Below are 27,227 nucleotides of genomic sequence, written 5' to 3'. Positions count from 1 at the left end.
CAGGAACTAAAAAACTGGACGACACTACCCTTATCGCTATTTGGGAGAGCAAGTGCGATCAAAATGATATCGTTTGCCAGACTCCTCTATCCTATGCAGACTCTCCCCATGCTCCTCAAACATGAAGACAATACGGCAATAAATAGAGCGATGACAAAATTCCTATGGGGAAACAAGAGAAGCAGAATAGCTCTAAAAAAACTACAACTACCAAAGGAAATGGGGGGTATCAACCTGCCAAACATCAGGAACTATAACATAGCAAGCATAATGAGACATGTAGGAGACTGGATAAATGATACCAATCACTACTCCTCCCTAGAAATAGAAAAGGAGTTCTCTCCAGAGACCTCCCTGAAAGAGCTATTACATACTAAATGGGGAGATATCCCAGTGACACAAAGAAACAACATACTAATCAAAGATACTATAGTAACATGGAAAACGGTCAGGAAAAAGTTTAAATTGTCACATACAATCTCAAGATATCTACCAATTCAAGACAACCCCAAATTTATACCAGGGCATACCCAAACATCATTCCAGATTTGGAAACAAAAAGGGATTACTTGCCTAAAAGACGTGATTAACACAGACAAACAGGAATATATGACATTCCAGGAGCTCGCACAAAAATGGGACATCCCCCAAAACCTAATACATGCTTTCTCATATACACAGTTAATCAGTTTCTGCAAAAAGCTGACAAATCACAAAATCACAGTACTAAATAACAATAGAATAGACGACTATTTTAAAGCAAAAGAGCAGGACAAAAGTAAATTGTCAGAGCTATACAGCATTATCAGAGATCAAGACATAGAGAGCACACACGCCAACACACTCAAGGCATGGAAAAAAGATTTCCCAGAAATACAAAACATGGAACAGCTAATACAGGGCATACACAGGGTGCACAAGATCATACCGTCAGAGACATGGAGAGAAATGCAATACAAAATAACACATAGAGCATACATAGCATTTAAACGACAGATAAAGACCAGGACAGAGGACACCACGTTTTGCCCAAAATGCAAGACACCAAAGGTGGACCTTAAACACTGCCTCTGGACATGCATACATATATCTAGATATTGGGACCAAGTGCTAGACTATATGAAAACAAAATTAAAAGTCTCATGGACAAAGGACCCAATACCTATTATATTTGCAAATATAGAGAACTGGACGGAGGGCAAACAAATCAGCAGAGCAGTAACCAGACCCACAGAGATTATACTACTAGCGGCAAGAAAGACCATTATGATAAACTGGATACAAACACAACAGCCCTCAATGGAACAACTACAAGACACATTATACAAACTAATGACAATAGACAAACTGGAGACGTCCACAGACAGAAACAGAACAACGAAAGAGTTCCGCCAGAGATGGGACTGGTTCCTCGAGGAAAGAGACTCGCAGACAGGGGACAGTCTAGTTCAGGGTAAAGACTGGAGACAGAGGACGGAAAGGGGTGAACAAGACTAACACGACAAGTTAGGTTAGAATACAAGGTTAAAGTTTAAGGTTAATTAGATAGGAATCGAGCTGGAGTAAAACGTATACAAAAAGTGTAATACAAGTATGTAATGAGGGAAACAGACCCGGAGAAAACACAATCGCTCGCACTCAGAGCAAAAAAATGAATCCAAGCTTGAATTCAGAGTTAAGAAAAAATGTATGATCAATATATGAAAAATATGTAAACAATATATGTGAACAATGTGCGACATAATGTACATGTAACAGCACAAACTTTTTCAAGTTGTTCGCCTGTATACTGAAAATGTACCCAATAAAAAAATATTTGTGAAAAATTAGGTAAATACAACCTCAGATGAACAACTACACATGACATATTACACCGTGCCATGATTTAACAAAAATCAAAAATAAAGCCAAAATGGAGAAGCCATGTGTGAAAAACTAAGTACACCCTTACTGCTTCCATAGGAATTAAGATGCTAAGTAGCAGACAGGTGCTGCTAATCAAATGCCCTTGATTAATTGATCATCAGCAAGTGTGACCACCTCTATAAAAGCTGAAGTTTTAGCAGTTTGCTGGTCTGGAGCATTCAGGTGTGTGTTAACACAACGCCAAGGAGGAAAGACATCAGCAATGATCTTAGAGAAGCAATTGTTGCTGCCCATCAATTTGGGAAGGGTTATAAGGCCATTTCCAAACAATTTAAAGTCCATCATTCTACAGTGAGAAAGATTATTCAAAAAGTGGAAAACATTCAAGACAGTTGCCAATCTTCCCAGGAGTGGACGTCCCAGCAAATTCACAAGGTCCGACCTTGCAATGCTCAGAGAAATTGCAAAAAAAACAAGAGTTACTCAGACTCTAATTGCGCTTTAGGCGATACAGCTGGCCAATGGGGATACCCCGTTTGAGGGAAGTAGAATGACAGCTATTATTGTGTAGCAAACTGTTGGTCGCTCTCTTTTTGCGGTAAACACCAGTCTCTATCTTAAGATCCTTGGTAATCGTAATTTTTAGATTAAGAAAAGAGACTGATTCCTCAGAAACCTCATGGGTAAGGTGTATATTTAGTTGATTGTGATTCAGCACTTGAATAAACTCAGTGCACTCAATGACGTCCCCCTCCCACAGGAAGAAGACGTCATCGATATACCTTATCCATAAAGGAATGTGGTTGGTAAATTAATCCGTAAAGATACCTCTCCCACCATCCAAGGAAGAGGTGAGCATATGATGGGGCATATTTAGTTCCCATTGCAGCCCCCTTATTTGGACATAATATTTGCTATCAAAAATAAAATAATTATGGGATAAAATAAAGGTGAGAAAAAGAATAACCAAGTCACATTAATCTTTGGTATCGGGATTTTGCATCCACAAGAAATACTTAACAGCATTGATGCCATCCTTATGATCGATATACGAGTACAAAGACTCCACATCACAAGTGACGAGATTAAGTTCCTTTACGAACCACAATATCTTGGATTTTCAACAGAACATCAGATGTATCCCTTACAAAGGATGGCAGATTTACGACATGTGGTTACAAAAAAAAGTATCGATAAAAGTGCAGATCTTCTCACACAAACCCCCTATCCTCGATACGATCGGGCATCCTGGGGGACTTTTAAAGTCCTTATGCACTTTTGTGAGTAAATATAAAGTTGGAATCCTTGGATGTGTGTCTCTCAGGAATTTACTCTTTCAGAGTAATAGTGCCTGCATCCAGAGCTCCAGCTAGAAGTTGGTCGATTTGGATTTTGAATTTCGAAGTAGGATCCAGAAACAATCTTTTGTAGTTTAAGGGGTGTAAAAGTTGCCGATGAGCCTCACGAAGATACATTTCTGTGGGCCAGATGACAATATGGCCCCCTTCATCTGATGGCTTAAACACTACATCTTTAAGATTTTTCAATTCTTTAAGAGATTCCTGTTCTATACGTGTAAGATTTTTTGTGCCCATGCTACGAGGTGCAATGCCCATAATATCCTTTCTGGATAATTGGAAACAAGTCTCAATTGCAGGGCTAGTTTGGAAAGATGGTGTGAAAGTAGATTTAGGGCCAAATTTCGGTTTGTTCACAGGAGTAAGAGACTCTCCTTCATCCTCGTCAACCATGTCTATCATATCTTGCAATGTATTCCAATCCATGGTTGTCAGATCATCGTCTTTAGTAATACTTTTCTACAAAATAAGAATAGATTCTTTATACAAGTAAATTTATTAAACGCCGGTGTAGGTACGAACGACAGTTCCCTAGACAGCACCTGTTCCTGTTTGGGTGTGAGACAATACTTGGACAAATTGATGACATTAAGTCCCAAAGCGGGTGATACTACCTTCTCCATCTCGGTTGTTGCCCCTTTTTGTTTTGCAGAGGTTGTTTCTGTTTCTTGTCTTTTGGGGGTCTGTAACCCCACCTGCCCCGATCTCGGAGGTGTCTTCTTTCCCCGTCTGATTCGTCTCCTTCTATATGTCTGGTTTGCCCCTCCGCTGTGATGTTAAAAAGAAGAGGAGGTAGATGAAGAAGGAAAGCACCGGCGTAGATTACTATCTGCCTCACCCTCCATGTCAGCGCCTGATGATTCGGCATCTCTTGATACAAGTGTCTTTTTTCCCCCCTCGCTCGTTTCTCTCCTAGAACTCTCCAAAAATAAACACAATTATTGGCATAATCTAAAGAATCTCTCGAGAACGTATTCCTCTTTACTTCCAATGACTACGTTAGTATTTTTCTTACTTCAGTTCTCGGGAGACGGTCCATTTTTATGTTTTTCAGTGTTTTTACTACATTTGTTTCATCACTGTATCGTATTGCTATACAAGAACAAATTATTATTATTGGTTATTTACTTAATAAATGTTGTACTTTCACCCACTCCGAGTGCCCCGTTATGGAGCATGCCTGTAGTGCCCGACGTTGAATAATTATCCGACACCCGAAGAGCCTTGTGGTACAGTATATACGCGGTATGAAAGGGATGGTCTAATTTGAATGACCCAAGAGGTATTATGTCACAGTGTTAAATGGCAGTACATGTTATCTCGTGTTCCGGTCTAACTATACACCAACTACAGTCATGTGGTGCACTGCACTCAACTAGCGCACGTCAGATATAGTTTGTATCTGTTATGTATTAACAGCTGACTCTTTATATTGCAGTTACAGCACTTGATGCTTGCATATGATTTTGCATACTGTTCTCTAATTTTGTAAGTCGATATGGTCATTGTTTACTAAAAACCTGTCGGCGAATAGAGAAATGTTGTACTCGGTGTCTACAATTTTGATGCTTTTTACATTTATATCGTTCCTGTTTGTCGCCGCGAGGGGTTCGATCGACAGAGCGAAAAGGAGTGGGGACAAGGGGCAACCCTGTCTCGTACCATTCTTGATTTTTATGGGATTTGAGTCTCCTCCCGGGAGCTTCACAAATGCTGTTGGGGTTTTATATAGGGCTCTAACCCCTTCCAAATATGAGCCCTTAAAACCGAATTTAATCATTGTTTGATTTTTCTGCATCTAGACTTAACAGGATGGCCTTTGTTCCCGAGAGGTGTACGTGGTCGATAATATTTATAATTTTATGAGTATTGTCCGAAGCTTGTCTTCCAGATATGAAACCTACCTGGTCTTTGTGAATCAAGCTTGGTAATCTTGGGTTTAGTCTATTTGCTAGGATTTTGCTGCAAATTTTTAAGTCTGAATTTAGAAGTGAGATCGGTTGATAGTTACCGCAATGTAATGGGTCTCTTCCCTCTTTGTGGATAATTGCCAGGTTAGCCATTGACAGAGGGAGGAATATCCTCCCCTTCCATAAAAGAGTTAAAAATCGCTATTAGGTACGGGGCTAGTACTGTCAAACGTTTTATAATATTGATTGGTAAAACCATCCGGACCCGGTGTTTTATTTATTTTTAATTGTTTGATAACCTCGAAAAGTTCCTCTATGGATATTTTCTCATTTAATTTTTGGATGGTTTCTTCCGATAATACAGGTTAATTGCAGGTCTCGAGATATTTTGTTATAGCTGACAATCCAGGCTGTATTTTTGGGGGATGGTTTAAATTGTATAGGTTGGAATAGTATTCTGTGAATTCTTGGGCAATTTCTTTTTCAATGTATGTTTTAAGGCCAGCTTTGGTTCGAATCGTTGTAATTTGGGATTTTACCCTTAAACCTCTTAATTTATTGGCCAACAACCGGTCAGATTTGTTTCCCTTATCATAATAGCGTTGATTTGTGCATCTTAATGCCCGCTCTACCTCTTCTAATTGGACTTGTTTTAATTCAGTCCTGGTTTTATCTAATAGTTTAATTTTTGTTTTCTTTTTTTCTGGTAGGACGCTAATGAAATGAGAGACCCTCTGATTGTTGCCTCATGTGCTTCCCATAGCGTTATCGGAGAAACAACTGAACCTTTATTTATGGAGAAATATTCCATTATTTTCAATTTTATTGTGCTCTCTACTTTTGGCAAATTTATTAGAGAATCATTAAGTTTCCAATTATAACTGGTATTTTTACTAAAAGGGAGGGAGAGCACCAAGTCAATAGGGGCATGATCTGACCATGATATCGAACCAATGTTAGACTGGGTGGATGCCTGGAAAATATCGTTAGTACCCAGAAAATAATCAATTCTGGAGTAGGTCTGATGTGGGGCTGAAAAGAAGGAATAGTCCCGCTGCCCTTGATGCTGCGCCCTCCATATATCAAGGAGAGAATAATCTCTCAGTAATTCTCTACATTGTTTGGCCTTTTCTTGAGTAGATTTGGATGGACCTGTGCCCTGAGCGTTTGATCTATTTATTTATTTTTTGATCGACGATGTGATTCTGTCTCTGTCCTCTCCTCTGACATCTCTCCCGAATTTACAATTCAAATTAGAAAAATTTGGTAAGGTTTCAGGTTACAAAATCAATAATGATCAAATCAGAGGCCCTGAACCTATCCCTTTCACCCCCTCAAGTAAAATTATTACAAATTAACTTTAGTTTTAAATGGAGCTACTCAGAACTTAAATATCTGGGAATCAAAATATCTAATTCATATAAATCGTTATATAAATGTAACTTTCCCTCCCTCTTTGCCAAAATTAAAGGTGACCTAGAGTGTTGGAACAGATACCAAATATCATGGCTGGGAAGAGTAGCTTCGGTTAAAATGAATATTCTCCCTAGACTCCTGTACTTCTTCCAAACTCTGCCAGTCAATGTACCCTTGAGGGAACTCAAAAAATTACAAAATAAAATTTTCCAATTTATATGGAGAAATAAAAGACCAAGAGTGGCAAGGTAGGTAATGTTAGCGTCTAAGGAGTGTGGAGGCCTAGGAGTACCAGATATTATTAAATACTACTACTCAGCACACTTAAAACAAGCGGTGGTTTGGTGTAACAATCCAGTGTCGTGTTGTTGGTTGGAGATCGAGTCCTCCTATGTCTCTACCCTCACTCTCGCAGCAATACTATGTTCCCGAGTGGGGAGGGGTGGAGATAGTTCCGGGCAAGACAGGCCTGGGAGCAATGAGGTGTACGTGGAAGATATGGACCAAGAATAAAGAAAAGCACAAATTGACAACCTCTCCTTCCATTTTGACTCCTATTTTTGGTAACCCGGATTTCCCTCCGTGTTGTGCCCCTAATGATTTTAAATATTTTAAAGAGGCCAATGTCCAAAAGGTGGCGGACTTAATAGAAAAAGGCTCAATAATATCATTCCAAGATCTTCAACAGAAATTCCATCCATTAGCTACTGTATTTCCCAAAAAACTAAATTTACAGAACCAACAAAATTTGAAAAGTTATGTACAAGCGGTATATATAAGAAGGGTCTGATATCGGAGATCTACTCTCTATATCACTGCCAATAGTAGCCGTCAATCACAGATATATGAAAAAATGGGCTGAAGACCTCAATACGGAAATAGATAAAGATGACTGGGAGGATATCTGGGAAATCGGCAGCCAAAACTTCAATTTGTACTACTATAAAAGAAAATATATATAAAATACTATTTCAATGGTACCTAACCGTGAGTAGGCTGAGACAAATCTCCCCCGGCCTACCTGACCTCTGCTGGAGAGGATGTGGCTTGAGAGGAGATCTGGTACATATCTGGTGGTTTTGTCCCCAGATACAGATTTTCTGGAACATGATTAGGACTATGATCCAAGATGTTACTGGGGAGAGCATAGAGATGGACCCGCTGCCCTTCCTACTAGCCAAACCCATAGAAGGACTCCTGACCCCTCAAAGGAAATTGGCGGCATTCATTCTCAACGCAGCACGCTGCTCAATAGCAGCTGCATGGAAAAAACGGAAAGCCCCATCAAAGCAAACAGTTATCCGCAGAATTAAGGAGGTAGGAATGATGGAGCTCCTCTCAGCCCTCCTAACCCAGAGAACAGACCAGCCGTATAAGGTCTGGGACGCATGGCCTGAGAACTAGAAAAATAGAACCCAGGAATCTATCTCAACCAAGGGTATAACCCAAGTAACGGAGCCTTCTTACCCTTTTCTCTCTCCCTCTATTCTTTTTCACCCCTTTCAAGTAATAAAGCACTCAAAAACGTTGAAGGTAGTAGCCTCCCGATTGGAGGCCCAGAAGTATTTAAATGTTCTAAAGTTAAGATGGAGTTTCTGTTGGCTTTAATGAAATGTCTTAAGACCTTATGTCCAAAATATATATTTAAATATCAAAAAAAGATAGTTCTATATTTAGCCATGGTCCCTCTGGTCCCCATCTGCAGGTTTCTTTCCCCCTTGCGTGTGTGCTGCTGCGGGGGCGAGCGCGTTCCTGGGGGCTCCCGGTGGCAGCTGCGGCAGGACGTCGCCATGTTTAATGTGTTCGCGCATGTGCGGAGGCTTGCGCGTAAGCAGAGCAATCGCGGCGGCCATGTTGAGATTGGTGCGGGAGTTTGCGCCTGTGCCGTGCAATGCACAGAGGTTGGCAAGCATAGAGGTAGCCATTACATGTGTGCAGGGGCTCTGGGAAGTTGCGCATGCTCAGTTAAGAGTAGCGGCGGCCATTACAGCTTCAGACATGCGCAGTAAAGAACGCGCACGCGGTCCCCATAGGAAAGAGCTGTACCAAGAACTACAATTCCCAGCAGCCTCTGGGGACTGCACTTTCACCCTGGTCACAGGCAGCATTGAAGCCAATAGAGCTGGCAGATTCTCATGCTGCAAAGAAGATACAATGTTGTGTGCAGACAGGAGTTTGTCAGTTGGATCCAGGAAGCGATTGGGGAAGGTAGTGTACACAGCTGCAGTGCTCTGCTGTACTAGGCCAGAGAAACCCCAGGCCCAGGTAGGCCCCACTTCCCACTAGGTTAGTGGGTAAGTTCATAGGGAAGGCCCCTTAGGTAGGGACCCTGCCCTCATCTGAGTCTTGTCAGTGACACAGCTGCAGTGCTGTGGGCTCTGACAAGAAGAGACAGTGTGGCTTGCAGTGCAGCCACAGCAGTTAGTTTGGCAGTTTCAGGGAAGGCCCCTTTCAGTGCAATGGGGGGTTGCTTTCTATAGTACCCAGTTCTATGTGATATCACCGGTGCCAGTTGCACGCAGTGATCGTGGCCTGCGTCTGGGCTCAGACAGGCTCTACAGCAAGAGACTTTCCAAAGGTGGATCACTCCATGCGGGAGTCACCCACCGCCAGGCAGAGTTGCCGGACGTCACAGGGGATATCGCAGAGCGGCGGATCCTTTGTGAAGAATCTGCAGCCTCAGGTGCTGGAGCACTGGGCAGGTACAGTCAGTCATCAAGTGCACCAACTTTACCAACAGTCACTCACTTGGGGTATTGTGGGACATTTGGGACTATTGATATAACGTGGGGTACAAAGCCCTGCGTGGTCACCGGGTAGTTGTGCCTATTAGTGTTATAGAGGGACACTGTCAATGTCATATTGTTGAAGTATGTTATGTTGTGTTATTTGCCATATAGTAAACCCTTTCAGCCATAACCTTTGGTGTGGGCTGGTTACTTTATGGATGTTCCTATGTGAGGGCCACTCTACACTCCTAGAATCTCACATAGGTGGAGGCGCTGACAAGAAACGTTCCAGAGATTCACCCCAGGCTCCCACTAGCGGAGGCTCAGACCTCCTGTGGGCCTGACAGGTATAACGCACCACACCTGGTAACATGTAGGTTCCCCCTCACATACACGCTATATGCGATTGGGTGGGGGAATACCCGTTACTATAGTTCAGATGTAATCTATGTACATTGTTCTTCCTGTTTCAAAGTCTTGATGTGATACCACAAAAAAACAATAAAAACGTTTGAAATAAAAAAATATTTTTTAAAAACCTGTCCTGTTTTGTTCCGATTGATGCACTCGATTGCTTTCCCTTCCTCTGTAAGTATGGAAGCTCCGACGCGGCTGTAGCCGCCCTTATGTGACTTATGATGCAGGTGCCCTTGTATGGCTAAGGCCCCGCTGCACGCGCCCGCCTTGCTTGCCGGCGGCGCGTGCAAGTCACTGCACCGCGATCTGCGGTGAACTTGTTTTGGCGCGGGGGCGTGACCAGAACGGGTCGTGTGGGCGGGGCCATGACGTGGAGGGCGGGGCCATGACACACAGGCACACACATTAATAGACTGATAGATACACTTGCCATCCACTGGGGAGGAAGGGAGGGGGAAAGTAATAGGCACTGAAGCCGGACCCTTCCCTAAACAGCGCCCGGGCTGGAAACCCCTCTGCCTTGTTGCTTTCCCTTTGAGACGGGATTCCTATGCGCACAGTGTCCCCCCCCCCCCCCGCCCCCCCGTGCATCTGCTGCTGCCTCTCCTCCCGGGGAAGACAGGCTCAGCAGCCGGAGCTGGCCGCAACCTCCCCAGCACGCCCCACGGGCAGCCTGCGAAACGCGCACCGGAGGGGGGAGAGGGGGGGTGCTGCCATGCTGTACAGAGGACAGCGCAGAGTTCGAATCGCAGGCGTGGGTAAACATACACACAAACACACAAACACACAAACACACACACACTCAGACCTCCCTCCCGGAGCTCCGCACAGCTCCCCTCCTCATTGGCTCACGGCCCCTTCACGTGACGCGGCAGCGTTAACACCAGAGGCTTGCAGCTCCGGCCGGCTGACACGTTACGGCACATAGTGAGCCACTTCGGAAGGAGGCAAGGCGCTGGGGGCCCGCACGCGCCGCCCACCGCAGAGGGTCCTCCCCCTACGGCAGAGCTCACTACAAGACGGCAATACAGGGCTTTTAGGGAGTCTTTAATCTCTGTGCGATTGTGCTGGTTAGTGTGCGTGTATATGCATTGGTATATAGTGTGTATATATGCATAGGTATATAGTGTGTGTATATGCATTGGTATATAGTGTGTATATATGCATAGGTATATAGTGTGTGTATATGCATTGGTATATAGTGTGTATATATGCATTGGTATATAGTGTGTATATGCATTGGTATATAGTGTGTATATGCATTGGTATATAGTGTGTAGATATGCATTGGTATATAGTGTGTATATATGCATTGGTATATAGTGTGTATATATGCGTTGGTCTGGATTGATTATGTTGAAAGTAAAAAGTCTTGTGGCGCATATATCCAGGTAAAAAAGGGGGGGGGGGGAATAGAGAGAGGAAAAAAAGGGGGGTGGAATAGAAAAAAAGAAAAACTGTGAAGTGGCAGCCAATAAAGTGTCATGAGAATGGGGAGTATCCTTCTCTCACGAGTATGGGGAGTATCCTTCTCACACGAGTATGGGGAGTATCCTTCTCACACGAGTATGGGGAGTATCCTTCTCACACGAGTATGGGGAGTATCCTTCTCACACGAGTATGGGGAGTATCCTTCTCATACGAGTATGGGGAGTATCCTTCTCACACGAGTATGGGGAGTATCCTTCTCACACGAGTATGGGGAGTATCCTTCTCACACGAGTATGGGGAGTATCCTTCTCACACGAGTATGGGGAGTATCCTTCTCACACGAGTATGGGGAGTATCCTTCTCACACGAGTATGGGGAGTATCCTTCTCACACGAGTATGGGGAGTATCCTTCTCCCACGAGTATGGGGAGTATCCTTCTCCCACGAGTATGGGGAGTATCCTTCTCCCACGAGTATGGGGAGTATCCTTCTCACACGAGTATGGGGAGTATCCTTCTCACACGAGTATGGGGAGTATCCTTCTCACACGAGTATGGGGAGTATCCTTCTCACACGAGTATGGGGAGTATCCTTCTCACACGAGTATGGGGAGTATCCTTCTCACACGAGTATGGGGAGTATCCTTCTCACACGAGTATGGGGAGTATCCTTCTCACATTCAATTATTTCCTTCAGGGCCTTTTGAAAATGAAAGAATTTAGATGGAGCAGTTTTATCTCTTTCTTTATATATCGGCATCTTATGTAAATTCGAAAATCTTCTATCAAGTGGTCATGTAAAAAATATTAAAAACATGTTGGTATAATATATTGTTGTTTAATAAAAACATTAAAATCACAAGCGTTCCTTTGGATCTTTTTGTACGGTATATGGAAGCGGTTAGTCTCTCGATGTTGCTCTCTGTCCAGTATCAGGAGGAGGATTCCGGTAATATTGCGTTACCTTAATATCCACTGCAGGCCGGAGCGTCCCAGCGTCCCGCTCTGAGCTCCCGCCTGGGTCGCTTATTATGTGCGTCTCTCTGCTCTCTTTCGGCTATCTGCCGGTAACCGGATGGCTCAGATGAGATGAGCAAGGGCCGTAATATAGTGGGCGCGCTTGCTCCGGCGTGCGCGCGCGGCACTTATAATTGGCTGTGGTTAGCCAGCCGTTCTATACTAGGGACGCGCGCACGGCAGCGAGCCGGCAGACAGGAAAAAGACTCTGAAAAGAGTCTTTTCGCACTGCTGCCGCTCGAGGCTGCAATTTCATTGGCTGGGTGTGTGAGTGTGCGTTAAAATTACCTTTCTGGTCTGAGAATATATATATATATTATATATATATATATATATATATATATATATATATATAATATATATATATATAATGTGTTAGTCCAGTTGCGATAGTGCAGAATAAGTCTTCAGTATTAGGTGATACCTTTTTTATTTGGACTAACAATTTATGTCATAGGACAAGCTTTCGAGAGTTATCCTCTCTTCCTCGGGTCAAGGGATTGGAAAAAAAGGAAGCATAAAGAACAGAAAGGCACTGGAGGGGTGTTAAAACAGAGATAATGAAGGTGAGAATTGGGGGTGGGGGGGGGTGGCTGTACATCCACAGCACCACAGAGGGGGAAGAGGATGCTGGCGGGGAGGGGAGGCGTGGGGAAGTTGGAGAGAACAGAAATGTTTACAAAAGAGTGAGAAAAAATGCTAACAGAAAAAGTAATAGGGAGGGCATAATGCGCGGCAGAGAGAGAGGTAGGAGGAGAGAGGTCCCGTGTATTTGAGGATAACAGTAGGAGTTGAAAGCGCAGGCGTATAAATGAGGCCTGGGAGGGCAGTGTAATACTGAACATTAAGCAGCAGCTTTGAAACCGAGTTTTTAGACTCTAGCGCTTGCTGGGTTATTGAAACTATTGTTGTTTGGAGGTGCGGCCTCTCCTCCGCAGGGTTTAAGCTCGCCCCGTCCCACTTTCCAATGAGCAGTTTTATCATGTTCCTGTGTATGACAGACCCAGTTTGGTCTTTCTCCCTCCTGCAAAAAAAAGAAGAGGTACATGAGAACGTTACCAGGTAGTGTCAGGACCTGCAGACTGGTCACGCCTGAGAACGTTACCAGGTAGTGTCAGGACCTGCAGACTGGTCACGCCTGTGAACGTTACCAGGTAGTGTCAGGACCTGCAGACTGGTCACTGCCTGAGAACTTTACCAGGTAGTGTCAGGACCTGCAGACTGGTCACGCCTGAGAACGTTACCAGGTAGTGTCAGGACCTGCAGACTGGTCACGCCTGAGAACGTTACCAGGTAGTGTCAGGACCGGCAGACTGGTCACAGCCTTGATGTCGGCTGCAGGCTTATAACGCTTTGGCCAAAGGGTTTAACTAAATGACCCTTACTCATGAGCAGATAAGCACTGAAGTATTGTACTATGTGTTGTGTCACTTTGGTTGTTGGCTGGGCCTTTCTGTTTTTGTTTCGAGTCTATAGATGTGTACAAATTGGCAGAGCATTTAGAAAGTCGAGTTCTCGCAGTTGCAGGGTTGTTGTGGTTGTTGAATTGTAAAGTCGAGGTCTTCGTCTAGTCTTCACCTCCAATTCTAACTCCAATATTAACTCCACAGACACTTCAAATGTGACACTTAAAGCTGCAGTTCAAGCAATATCCTGCATGTGTTTTTTTTTTAATAAATCAGTTCTGTAGTAAAAAAAAAATACTTTTAGCATTTTCTGTTTTAAAAACAACAACTTTGAAAGACCAATTTTCTTGTATTCTATTTTAACAAGCATGCTTGTTCCTATAGCAACGATTTACGTTCCCCATATTTAAAGATGTCGCCAAACTTTGCCGATCAATAGACGGAGAACGAATTGACCGGCAGCTATGCAGTTCTTTAGGTAATTAGAGATTGCCCACATGAAACTTTTGAAGTAAAAAAAAAAAAAAACCTAAAAAATAAAAAAAAACTGGAGCTTGAACTGCAGCTTTAAGATGTTACACAGCCATAAGCTACACAGGATAGGAGGAACCTACAGGGGTTCATGCGTTCAGCATTCAATTGCAATACCGGTAAGTGCCACTTAACCGTACAAGGATTTTTAAAAATATTTTAACGCCAGTAGAGGGGCAGGGGCATGTGGTAGAGGGGCAGGGGCATTTGGTAGAGGGGCAGGGGCATTCGGTGGAGAGGCAGGGGCATTCGGTAGAGGGGCAGGGTAACAGAATATCATACAGCTGTACACTATTGCTAAATAAATTTTCCTGATATTTTGTTCTAAAATTAAGGGACCTGACGTGGCAAAGAGAAAGCAGGCTGGGCTTACCCTTTGTATGACGGGAGGGGGTAACCAGGCTAATAAAAGGGTAAGCCCGCTGGTTACCCCTGAACCCGTGGGGGCCCTGGTAGCTCCATAAGCCGGGGACCCGGGATAATACACGTGGGAAATAAAGTGACCCCCGGCTTTTTGTGTTTTCATGTTCCCTTAGCCGTAGAACTGTGACATTTCTTGTGTGTCAGTTTTAGGGGGATATTTAGGGGGAATATTTAGGGGGGAATATTTAGGGGGGATATTAAGGGGGAATATTTAGGGGGGAATATTTAGGGGGAATATTTAGGGGGAAATATTTAGGGGGGAATATTAAGGGGGGAATATTTAGGGGGGAATATTTAGGGGGGATATTAAGGGGGAATATTTAGGGGGAATATTTAGGGGGAATATTTAGGGGGAATATTTAGGGGGGGATATTTAGGGGGGATATTTGGGTAGAAATACAATTATTTTGTTTGCAGGAGTTCGGGGCCGCAGTTACCGGTACTCCCCTAAATCTCCCCGGCGAGCAGGCGTGATTTCTCGGTACGCGGGGTGAATTACACCGGGGCTGCCCAGTGTCCCCCAGACTCCTGGATTTCGAGCCCAAATATCCGAAATCCATTTCCCGTATAAGTATAAGGTTCCCCAAAGTGTATACTTCATTAAAGTGTACGCTATAAATGTTTTAGACATCTGTTATAAGACTCTTATTCAGTCAGCTAGGGCTGGGGAGTGCAAACTCGTACTGCTGCGCCCCTCTGCTGGCCGGCTCCGGCGCTAGCGCCCCCCTCCTACCTTCCAGCTGCGCTAAGTGACGCTCCGCGGTCATGTGACGTCAGGTCTCACAGATTTGCATAATATTTGTATTTATGATTATTATCTTTTATCAATATGTTCATGGACCCTGTGAAGAGCAGGATGTATGGGAGGAGGAGGGGGCAGGGGGATCGGGCAGTGAAGAGGATTTTCTGTTCAATTCAGCATTTTAGTGCCATTGATCTGCAGAGTTGATTGGTTATTTCTCTTCAAAGCAATAATATTGATTGGCGTGGGAAACTTGTATCTGTGAAGATGGACTTAATATCATCCACTTCTCAGCATTTATTACTGTGGGAATAAGACAATTAAGCAACAAAGATGCTTTATTGTATTGTATTGTATGTCTTTATTTATATAGCGCCATTAGTGTACATAGCGCTTCACAGCAGTAATACATGTGGTAATCAAATAAATAACAGATAATATAAATAACAGATCATGGGAATAAGTGCTTTAGACATTAAAGTAACATTAAGGAAGAGGAGTCCCTGCCCCGAGGAGCTTACAGTCTAATTGGTAGGTAGGGAGAACGTACAGAGACAGTGTGACGGGAGCTTTGTGACAGGCTATAATAATACACCAAATATCTGGGTTGAACTGAACGAGGCTTAGATATAATAAAGTATATTTATTCCTTAAATAGGTGAACACAGCAATATAGTACAGTAACAGGCAAGAAGTAACACTTACTTGGGGGTGGGGAATGAGAAGTATCAGATAGCAATTCTCCAGCAATCAGGTAACAATCAAGATGGTATCAGAAGACAAAGGATATAGGGTTGACCACAGTTTATATATCTTTTGTAACCCTATCCTTAACCTTAAGTACAGGCTATTGGATAACAATTAGCTGTATCCAATCTTTAACGTGGGAACATATTTTAATCCATGCCCCCCTGCTAGTTAGCTCATGCGCAGTAGGACCCTGAGGGTCTCATTTCTGTAGCCCCAAATTTACATCGGTAATGCCAGCCAGTCTACCAAATGGAATTTCTGGCAGGATACCCTTTGTTGGAAGGTGTAAAATATGACACTCACAGACTGCTCTGGTTTGAGTCGTCTCAGCCCTCAGGTAAACAGTGAGGGTGGCAAAACCCTTTGAACAGCACTTAGGCCCTAGACATTGGGTCGCCTCTCTGACCATATGCTTCCTTGTATGCAAAGGAATTTCCTCTGGGTTTTATCCCTGCCTTGGGATACAGTATTATAGGTAAAATACAAACATATTAAAATATCCGGTTCCGTTAGGTCCAGCGGGTCCAAACTACCCAGATCTCAATGCCAGAACTGGGACACCATATGGTCCGAGTTTCAGCCCGCTACGACCTTCGGAACCGGAGTTACACAAATACCACTTAAACCGTTTCCTATTTTAATACAAAAAACTCTGCTGTAAATTAAATCACGGTTTTTCACCAAATCCCCATTGAAAACAACGGGCTCCGCCGCCATAGACTTTCAATGGCAAACCGCCGCCGTTGGCGGCTATGGGAATCCACCGCCATAGACTTTCAATGGGGCATCGCCGCCATTGAAGTCTATGGGGTTTCTCCGCCATAGCCGGTCAATGGAAATTGGCCGCCGTTGAAGTCTATGGGAGAATTCTCGAACTTTCAAGGGGGTCCATACTCCGTCGGGTTGGTCCAAGAGGGTCAAGGATGGTTCTGCAGCCATGCCGGAGCAGTGCCTACAGGTACCCCAAACCCTGGCCCTCGGGACCCGGAGGTATGGATTCATGGTTTGTAGCTTTTCGGACTTAGTCAAATTCCTGAGCTGTTTCTGCCGCCCTTGGAACCTATTGCGCGACCCGCTCTCTCGGCACGACCCTTCTCGGGGGTCCAGGATTCAGGGGGCCCGGTGGTGGTCGAGTGGGGGGAGGTCTAGGAACTAGGGGCAAAAATAATTTTATTTCTGGGTGCCCTAGAACTGTAGATTCCCACGCCACTTAACGTTGAACTTGACTAATCAGTGATCAAAGCTCTTTTTCAGAAAAAGTATCCGCTTTGCCGTTTGGACGGCAGCCAACTCGTTCCTGGAAAGCGCCGTCGAGGAATCACCATTGAAGTCAATGATGTCAGGGTTCTGCTCGCCACAAACCAGGGTCGGACCGCGAGGCTGAGGTGGGGTTGTAAAAGCACCGACCTGAGACCACGCAGGCTGATCCGGATTGCGCAGTTCGTAGTCATATGTAGCAGGATCAGGATTGGAGAAGTCAGCATCGTCGTTGTACAAGCCAGGGTCAGGACAGGAGACGTCAGGATAAACATTGTCCAAGCAGGAGTTCGGCAACAGGGAGTCAGGAAAGCCCCGCTTCAGCTTAGGAGCGCGGGGGTGGCCTCTGCGCGTGCGGCGACCATGGCCCATGGTACTGGTCTCAGGAGGTGGAAGACAGACCAGATATACACACCGCCTAGCTGCACGGGTAAACCCGTGCACAGCGCAAGAGTCCTGAGCGGGCTGGGGAATCCTCTGTTTCAGCGCAGGAACCAGGACACGGCCTCTCTAGATTAGGGAAAGAGTAGGCCCCAGGAACCAGGAAGCTGAAGATACACAGGGAAACCTCCGCTTCAGTGCAGGAATCCAGGAGACTGAAGAACGCAGGGACGAAACATCCGCTTCAGTGCAGAAATCCAGGAGGCTGAAGGACGCAGGGACGAAACCTCTGCTTCAGCACAGGAGAACAGAAGCAGAAGGACGCAGGGGATACCTCCGTATCAGCATAGGAGAACAAGCGGCTTGAAGGGAGCTGAAGGACGCAGGGCGGAACCTGGTATCAGCATAGGAGAACAAGCGGCTTGAAGGAAGCTGAAGGACGCAGGGCGGAACCTGGTATCAGCATAGGAGAACAAGCGGCTTGAAGGAAGCTGAAGGACGCAGGGCGGAACCTGGTATCAGCATAGGAGAACAAGCGAGAGCTTGTGGCAAAACAGTAGTGACATCCAGTTAGGACTATGCTCGGCAAGGAGCATTATGGGAAAGCAATACTTAAAGGCCAGCGGGCCAATCCCCGGCGGGGGTGTGAAGGTACTGCTCCAATGAGTGAATGCAAGTCTAGGTTGCAGTGATAGGCTGCACAGCTGCAGTAGATACCAGAGGGAGTGTGTATTGCTTTGGTGAGTGAATCCAGGCTGCAGCAAACCTCAGGAGAGCTGTTCCAGAACTGCACCGGTCTGCAAGGTAAGGCAACCAGTAAACCGCGGAGCGGATTCCTTACAGTACCCCCCCCCCCCCTTCACGCGAGACCTCCGGGCGAACATGAGCACTCATAGAGTTGGAGGACCGGGAATTGTTGCTGAACCGTCTAGGATTGGGGTTAGAGTCGTGCTCCCGAGACTCGTGGTTAGTCCTTAGTGTACCCCCACCCCCCGGTGAGAACTGTGGCCAGACAGGACCATCCATGGGCCTTGGGGACATTGAGTTGTTCCTAAAATTCTTTAGGTAGAAAGGGCATCCGTAAACGAGCAGTTCTTTGGTGAGTACAGTTCTAGGATATGAGATTGATGGAAGAAACATCCTTGGTACATGGCTCGCCCCGCAAAATGTCTTGGAAATCCAGGGCTGTGAAGAACCAGAGAGTTCCAGAGCAGAAACGGCAGAAGAACCCCCACTGAAAGCCCAGTCTTTAATAAAGGAACCTGAATCTAGGATCAGCGGCCCTGATAGTTGATAGAATACACCAGGAGGAACTTTGTAACAGAAAAACTCTTGGCTGACCACTGCATGTTGGAATCTGCGAGGAATTTTTCCTCTAGAAGGCTCCCAGGTAATGGTTAGTAAGGGTATAGGCTGGTTGGAAGCATCTCCCGGTATTGGTATGGAAGGTGACAAGGCAAGCAGTAAACCAGGCATAGGGACCGAAATCTTGGGATACGTACAGAGTATTTCCAACTGAGAGGAAATAACAGGGGCAACCGAAAATTCCGAGGGACAAAACCATGGTTTAGCAGGAGCAGAGAAGCAAACAACAGTAGAGCTCTTCAATACTGGTAAATCTTCATTGGGAGATAGTATTGTCAGTGAATCAGGAATAGTCCTTGGGATTTTCAAATCAGTAGCTTGAGAAAAAGGCAGAGCCAGGGTAATGGTGGGAGGGAAGCTAACATCAGAAGCTGAAGTCTGTACCTCAGTGACAGGGACCTGAGAAATAACCAGCAGCAAGTATGAACTATGAAAACTCTTAATGACAGGCACCTTAGGAGTATAAGAAGTCCTCTCTAAAACTGCAATGGCCCTAACCACAGGGGTACCTAACCTGAAAAAAACATGAATAGGTGTGTTTTCTAGTGCAAAATCTCTGATCACAGGACTCCTAACCGGTAGTGAGGGTGTCTGGGTTTGATTAGAGAAAAAATCAGATGTATTGATAAGTGACTTAGAAACAATTACTGAGGTTCTAGATTTGCTGGACATGTGAGAAAAAATACCCTTTAAGACAGGAGCTTTAATTTCTTCCCAGAGTAACCTCATGTTTGCTGGGGCATATTTAGACACAGTACTGAGGGACTGGGTTTCAGCAAAGGCAGGACAGCTAAAAAGCTCAGATTTAAACCCCAGGACTTGTAATATATGCATGGTGACCTCAGACAGTACTAAGGGAGTCGGCAGGGGTTAAAGCTGGAAAACCCTCAAGACCTAGAGAAAGGGCTTCTGAGCTAGAAATAGGAGAACTAAGGGACTTATTCTCTGATACTAGAACCTTAGTGTTGGGTAGTGAAACATTTGTATCCTCCAGGGGGACCTCACAGGACTGATCGGCAGGGGTTAACGTAGACATATCATTGGTGTCAGGGAACCCGGGCATACAATCAGAGCTAAGGACTGTGGCAGTTACTACGTTAGAAGATATTGCTAATGGGTTCGTTTGGTCATCTCCCGGAGAGGGAGATACGTCCCCCGGTTTAGCGACAGGACTGGCAGCAGAGAAAAACCGCCAGTGGACGGCGTTAGCAGCCAGGGGGCGATCCTGTTTTAACAAGCAATCATCCAATACCACGGAAAGTACATGCAGCGTGTCGTGAGCGAGAGCCACCATGACGGAAGGGTCCGGGAGTACTAAAGGAATGTCCAATGATAAAGCCAGGGCATTGAGTGTACTACAGGCGTTGACCAGTTCCACAGGACTCACCTTATCCCCAGTTAAAGGGGAATCAGGGGAGAAAACACTGTTTTCACTGGCCAGAACACTGGCCAGATACTGTTTTAAGATACTTCCATCAGGGGTATTATATCGCACAAATAATCATTCTCAAACTGGGACTGGTCTACAGACCGGGACAGGTTTTTAGGAAAAAACTTACCAACCCACACCTCAGCGGGGTCCGAGTTTGTGCGGCCGAGCATACTGTCAGGGTTCTGCTCGCCACAAACCAGGGTCGGACCGCGAGGCTGAGGTGGGGTTGTAAAAGCACCGACCTGAGACCGCGCAGGCTGATCCGGATTGCGCAGTTCGTAGTCATATGTAGCAGGATCAGGATTGGAGAAGACAGCATCGTCGTTGTACAAGCCAGGGTCAGGACAGGAGACGTCAGGATAAACATTGTCCAAGCAGGCGTTCGGCAACAGGGAGTCAGGAAAGCCCCGCTTCAGCTTAGGAGCGCGGGGGTGGCCTCTGCGCGTGCGGCGACCATGGCCCATGGTACTGGTCTCAGGAGGTGTAAACCCGTGCACAGCGCAAGAGTCCTGAGCGGGCTGGGGAATCCTCTGTTTCAGCGCAGGAACCAGGACACGGCCTCTCTAGATTAGGGAAAGAGTAGGCCCCAGGAACCAGGAAGCTGAAGATACACAGGGAAACCTCCGCTTCAGTGCAGGAATCCAGGAGGCTGAAGGACGCAGGGACGAAACCTCTGCTTCAGCACAGGAGAACAGAAGCTGAAGGACGCAGGGCGGAACCTCTGCTTCAGCACAGGAGAACAGAAGCTGAAGGACGCAGGGCGGAACCTCCGTATCAGCATAGGAGAACAAGCGAGAGCTTGTGGCAAAACAGTAGTGGGTGAAGTGACGTGGTGACGTCATTTCACGTTGGCAGCTGATCCCGAGCAAGCAGCAGCTAGGAGGAGCGCTCCGGCAGCACTGACGGCTTTACTTACGTGTAGCAGCAGTAGCAGACGATGAGATTACACACAGCTAAGTATCACACTATACAGTGATACATTAGCACTTACCATTATCTGACACCAGTGCAGGGACCCCTAGTAAATCTTGACAGCGATGTTGGAGCTGTGTTGTTTGCTAGCAAGCAACGTTTATATGACAGTTTAGTTATAGGGAATCCCCCATATCAATTGTGCAATTCAATTATAGATTGTTATTATATGGTTCCATACTCTACTGTTACCCTTCATCATTGCCACTAGTCATAGGGACACCCAGTACTGGTTGAGAGCGATGTTGGAGCTCTGCTACTTGCAAGCAAGTAGCGTTCATATGATAGCTTATTAGTGAGGGAATTCCCACTGGTCAATTCATTATCATACTGTGGACGCTGCTTTTGGGCTAGGGGTATAGCCATACATAGTGCTGCACATATTATATGGTTGATGACGCTCCTCCAGCTGTTTTTCATTTGGCAATTAATTATACTATACCTGGGACCTTACTCTTACCACACACAATAGGCAGGAGGACAAACCAGCGATTAACGCCTAGAGGCCCAGGTCTTCAGTCAATATATGATATTACTTCATTATCTTGCTAAGGGTTACAACATCAGCGCAACGTGTTTTAATTGTATATATGATTTTCACTTTTTTCACTTTCACTTTGGTTTTTCACTATAGCAATGTTAGAAAATTTAAAAATGTTTACTGTGATGTGCACCCCAAATGTACTTCTGTGAATGCTCTTGTGACTTCTTCACGTGATCATTCAATTGTTAATGACATTAACTTCTGTACATAGGTAGCACTCACTTAGTGTTATTTAACACTTGGTCATTATATATTATTTAGAAATTGTTAGTGAGCAGTGTGCAATACTTTGTGTTGTTGTGACATCCAGTTAGGACTATGCTCGGCCGGGAGCATTATGGGAAGACAGTACTTAAAGGCCAGCGGGCCAATCCCCGGCGGGAGTGTGAAGGTACTGCTCCAATGAGTGAATGCAAGTATAGGTTGCAGTGATAGGCTGCACAGCTGCAGTAGATACCAGAGGGAGTGTGTATTGCTTTGGTGAGTGAATCCAGGCAGCAGCAAACATCAGGAGAGCTGTTCCAGAACTGCACCGGTCTGCAAGGTAAGGCAACCAGTAAACCGCGGAGCGGATTCCTTACAAATGAGCCCATTGACTTACAATGGGGAACCGCCGCTCCTCCTCTCGGACGCCACCTGCTGGTCTTCGAGGGAAACAGGTCCAAAACCGCAAGATCCGCCATTGAAATGCATTGAGCTCTAATAGCGGCCTATGGGACTCTGCAAAATGGTGCCTGAAAAGGCGGGGAAATTACACAAAGGGCTATAATCACTAAAGAACTATTAACCCTTGCCCTCCCGGATGGATCCCAGTGTGTGTGTGTCATGCAGACATTGATATAACAAGATATAACAAAGCATGGGGACAGGGGAATATACATTTTCATGCTATAACAAGGGTTAAACCACATTTCTGGACCGCAGCCCAGTTAACCCCTTGTCTCCCTGGTGAGGTCAGGGGATGGTTAAATGGGGTGCAACCCCTTTAATACCGGGCCACCCCCTTTCTCTCTCTGCAGACAGTAGGAGGGAGTTCTGGTAAGTGCGTCTGCAGGGGGCCAAGCTTTATGTATCATGTGTTCAGAATATCTACAGTGCTATTCATATGCTTCTTTAAGCAAGTGTGTCTTAAGGTGGGTCTTAAAGGTGGATAGAGAGGGTGCTAGTCGGGTACTGAGGGGAAGGGCATTCCAGAGGTGTGGGGCAGTCAGTGAAAAAGGTTTAAGGCGGGAGAGGGCTTTACATACAAAAGGGGTAGAAAGAAGACATCCTTGAGAAGAACGCAAGAGTCTGGATGGTGCATAAAGAGAAATTAGGGATGAGATGTAAGGAGGGGCAGAATGTAAAGCTTTAAAAGTGAGGAGAAGAATAGAGTGTGAGATGCGGGATTTGATCGGAAGCCAGGAGAGGGATTTCATGAGGGGAGATGCTGAGACAGATCTAGGAAAGAGTAGAGTGATTCTGGCAGCAGCATTTAGGATAGATTGTAGGGGAGACAGGTGAGAGGCAGGAAGGCCAGACAGCAGGAGGTTACAGTAATCAAGACGGGAGAGAATGAGGGCCTGAGTCAGAGTTTTAGCAGTCGAGCAACAGAGGAAAGGGCGTATCTTTGTTATATTGCGGAGGAAAAAGCGACAAGTTTTAGAAATGTTTTGAATGTGAGGGGTGAATGTGAGAGAGGAGTTGAGTGTGACCCCTAGGCAGCGTGCTTGGGCTACTGGGTGAATGATCGTAGTTCCAACAGTAATGTGGAGGGAGGTAGTAGGGCCAGGTTTGGGAGGAAGTATGAGGAGCTCTGTTTTAGCCATGTTGAGTTTAAGGCGTCAGAGGGCCATCCAGGATGATATCGCAGAGAGACATTCAGAAACTTTGGTTTGTACAGCAGGTATAAGGTCGGGTGTTGAAAAGTATATTTGTGTGTCGTCAGCATAGAGGTGATATTTAAACCCAAAAGATGTTATTAGGTCACCTAGAGAGAGTGTGTACAGAGAGAAGATGTCCCAGGACAGAGCACTGGGGTACCCCCACAGAGAGATCAATAGAGGAGGAGGAGGAGGTGTTAGCAAAATAGACACTGAAAGTACGATGGGAGAGGTAAGAGGAGATCCAGGATAGAGCTTTGTTCCGAATACCAAGAGTATGGAGAATGTGAAGGAGAAGAGGGTGGTCCATTTCAGTACATAGTACATACTATTCAGACATGGACACTTGACATAGATATAATTGCTCTCACTGTTCCAACGTTACCATTGCTCAGTCACTCACTTTGCCTTCTCTGTGTACGTGCAAATGTGCATATGTATCTGTATGGAATATTCCCCACCCCTACAGCGCCAGCTCTGCCATATTTTAACCACCTCTCCCTCGTCCGTTGATCGGTTTAATGCAATATGTTGTTGCTTAGCAACATTTACCTCTTCCCCTTCCCGTGTTTGCACCTTTTTGGGGGTATATATTGTGTAAGGGTGCTCCCCTTTTTTCATTTATCCTTATATTTACTCAAGTTTTGGTAGTGGCACCTTCATTACATGTCAGCCACCATTTCGTATTTTTCCTAGATCACTTTGGTGTGCCTGTAGTATTAACAATAGGGAGAGTATTCCATCGTGGCGTCTACATCTGCCTTCACCACCTCCCTTATGTCAAGTTTGCAAAATAGAAATAATAGAAGTGTACAGTTGGGCCAAATGCTTTGTGAAGATATCAATTTAGAGGATAATATTGTTGATTTACCATCTAAAGTTCTCACTCTTACCAAGCTGTTAGAACAAGAAACAAGAGCTTTTTGGGAACTTGTATCTTTTGGAGAGTACATCAAACACAAACGGGTACCTAGAGGTTTAAGAATGTAAAAAAAAAAACACATATGGAAATGGCAATGGGATCTGACTGCAAAATTCCAATAGCTGCTGTATTTTAGGCTTACAATGTATTGAGTGAGAATTCTAGCAAAGCAGATAAGATCATACCTGGCTGAAGTTGTGTGTCGGAGGAAGGGGTGTGGTTACTAAAGCTCTGCACTGATTGGCTGATCCCTGAGTGGTGTCATGGCTTCTGGGGTGTTTAGTTCAATAATCTGTAAATACCACACTTTTGGAAGAGGCGTTGCAGTTAAACTCCCAGAAGCCCCTGCAGAGAAGAGAGATCACATGGCCAGCCACAGCCTGCACCATAGGCACTAGGAGTGGATTTTAAGGTGCCCGGGATAAAAACCACACACAAAAAGTCCTGTGCACCTAAAACTTAACCCCTGGTTCCTCTGTGCGCTGCGGTGACTGACCTGCCATTCAGCGCCTCTACCTTGTTCCTCTCCTCCCGGTCATGCCGCAAATTGGCAGGAAGGTGGCAACGGGTGTACAAGAAGATGTATAGTGGCCCTTGTGTTGGTAGGTGTAACCATAGTTAAACATGAACAATAAACCCGGCTATATTGGGAAAGGTATTTGGCAACATGCAAATGAGGCCGACATGACAAGTAACGCCGTGCCTATAGTGCCGTTGTTGGCGACACGGCGGGTGACGTCATCCGTCGCCACCGGCGAAAGTTATGTTTCGCCGGGCGGCGGGGTCACGGGATTCCGGCAATTTGATTTGTTCAAGGGCCGTCACGTGACGCGACCGCCCTTGAAAAAATAAAATTTTGCCGGCTTCAGATTTTCGCGACGGCGGCGTCGCTCCGTCGCGTGCACTATAAACGCACGCGGCGGCGGCAAGGTATTTGTTTTCGGGCGACATCGCTTCGCCGGCACTATAAGCGCGGCCTAAGGCCTCACCCTCCAAATGTGGAACTCACCGAAAAGCAATGGCCCTCATTCTCTGGGGGCTGCATTGTCCCCGGGCTGGAAACCACCCACTGGGCTTTGCAAAAACGGTTTAGTAAAGATTTAATACAAGCATCGACGTTTTGGTCTCAGCGTGGACCTTTGTCAGCAGGTACAGACATGTGCAGTATACAGTACAGTATATACTCACACAGCGATGTAACTCAGGGCGAGGGGGCGAAGAATCCCCGGAGGGTAAACAAACGTTCTTATTCAGACCTCAGTCTGGCTGCCTACTGTACCCCCGCCAGTCTCTCTCCAGGGGAAAATATGGAAAACATATTACATGGGAGATTGTTGGCCATAGTGAAGCAAGAAGAAAAGATGGAGGCCTCATTGAGCTCAAAAGCGGAAACCTATTCTATTAGGCCCGTTTTATAGTGGCAGGCGCGCGCGGATTTTTAGTTGGCTGACGTCAGTCTATAGATGTGCCGAGCGCGCGCCCGGCAGGGAGAGGGGAGCCGACAGATAGCGGCGAAGATGAAGAAATTCATCTTTTCACGCTGCTGCCTGCGCTCAAATGTATGTATATGTATGTATGTGTGCATGTATGTATGTGAGCATGTATGTATGTGTGCATGTATGTATGTGAGCATGTATGTATGCGTGCATGTATGTATGTGAGCATGTATGTATGTGAGCATGTATGTATGCGTGCATGTATGTATGTGAGCATGTATGTATGTGTGCATGTATGTATGTATGTATGTGTGCATGTATGTATGTGTGCATGTATGTATGTATGTATGTGTGCATGTATGTATGTGTGCATGTATGTATGTGTGCATGTATGTATGTGTGCATGTATGTATGTATGTATGTGTGCATGTATGTATGTGTGCATGTATGTATGTGTGCATGTATGTATGTGTGCATGTATGTATGTATGTATGTGTGCATGTATGTATGTGTGCATGTATGTATGTGTGCATGTATGTATGCGTGGATGTGTGTTGCAAATGTTGTGGGCAAATAATTGCACACAAAAAAAGTTTAATAATTTTTTTTTACACACACGCACACACACGCACACACACACGCGCGCGCGCGCGTTCGCATAGGAACGCACGGCCGCATCCTGTATATAACAGCCCTTAGAGGTACAAATAATGGAAGGATCAGTGGAGAAGGCTTCATCATTAAGTTGAAGACACAACCTCGCAGAGTGTGAAAGCTCCTCAGAAACAAAACGGCCAGAATCGTCATTCAATGGAGAAAGTGAAAACTTCTGCCATGAAATCAACCAACTTAGCAACCAAGGAAATGGTCACCTCAAGCTCGTAACGGGAGGTTTCCATGCAAAGGTTGGTGCCCGGCAGAAAGGCAAATTGCCAGTGGGTAAGAATGGTTACGGTAACAGGAATGAACGTGGGGACAGATTGGGAGAATTTGCAGAGTGTGAAAACTTCCACATAATGAATTCATTCTTCCAGAAGAATCCAAACAGAAACTGGACATGG

The 27,227-nt window shown here is 45.4% G+C and overlaps 2 protein-coding genes across 2 annotated transcripts in view; both read right to left on the bottom strand.

Annotated features, from left to right (window-relative positions):
• The window catches only part of LOC142468142 (uncharacterized), a 493,482-nt gene that overhangs the window by 440,373 nt on the left and 25,882 nt on the right, over positions 1-27,227 (bottom strand). The window lies entirely within an intron of this gene.
• The window catches only part of LOC142468299 (uncharacterized), a 181,412-nt gene that overhangs the window by 144,934 nt on the left and 9,251 nt on the right, over positions 1-27,227 (bottom strand). Inside the window, 1 exon segment of the mRNA XM_075574709.1 lies at positions 3,839-3,992. The gene's annotated coding sequence lies outside the window, so the exon portion shown is untranslated.

Source organism: Ascaphus truei, chromosome 1 (genome assembly GCF_040206685.1).
Source record: "Ascaphus truei isolate aAscTru1 chromosome 1, aAscTru1.hap1, whole genome shotgun sequence".
In the NCBI taxonomy this organism is placed as follows: domain Eukaryota; kingdom Metazoa; phylum Chordata; class Amphibia; order Anura; family Ascaphidae; genus Ascaphus; species Ascaphus truei.
Note: the sequence above shows the minus strand (reverse complement) of the source record. Positions and strands in the feature narration are given on the sequence as shown.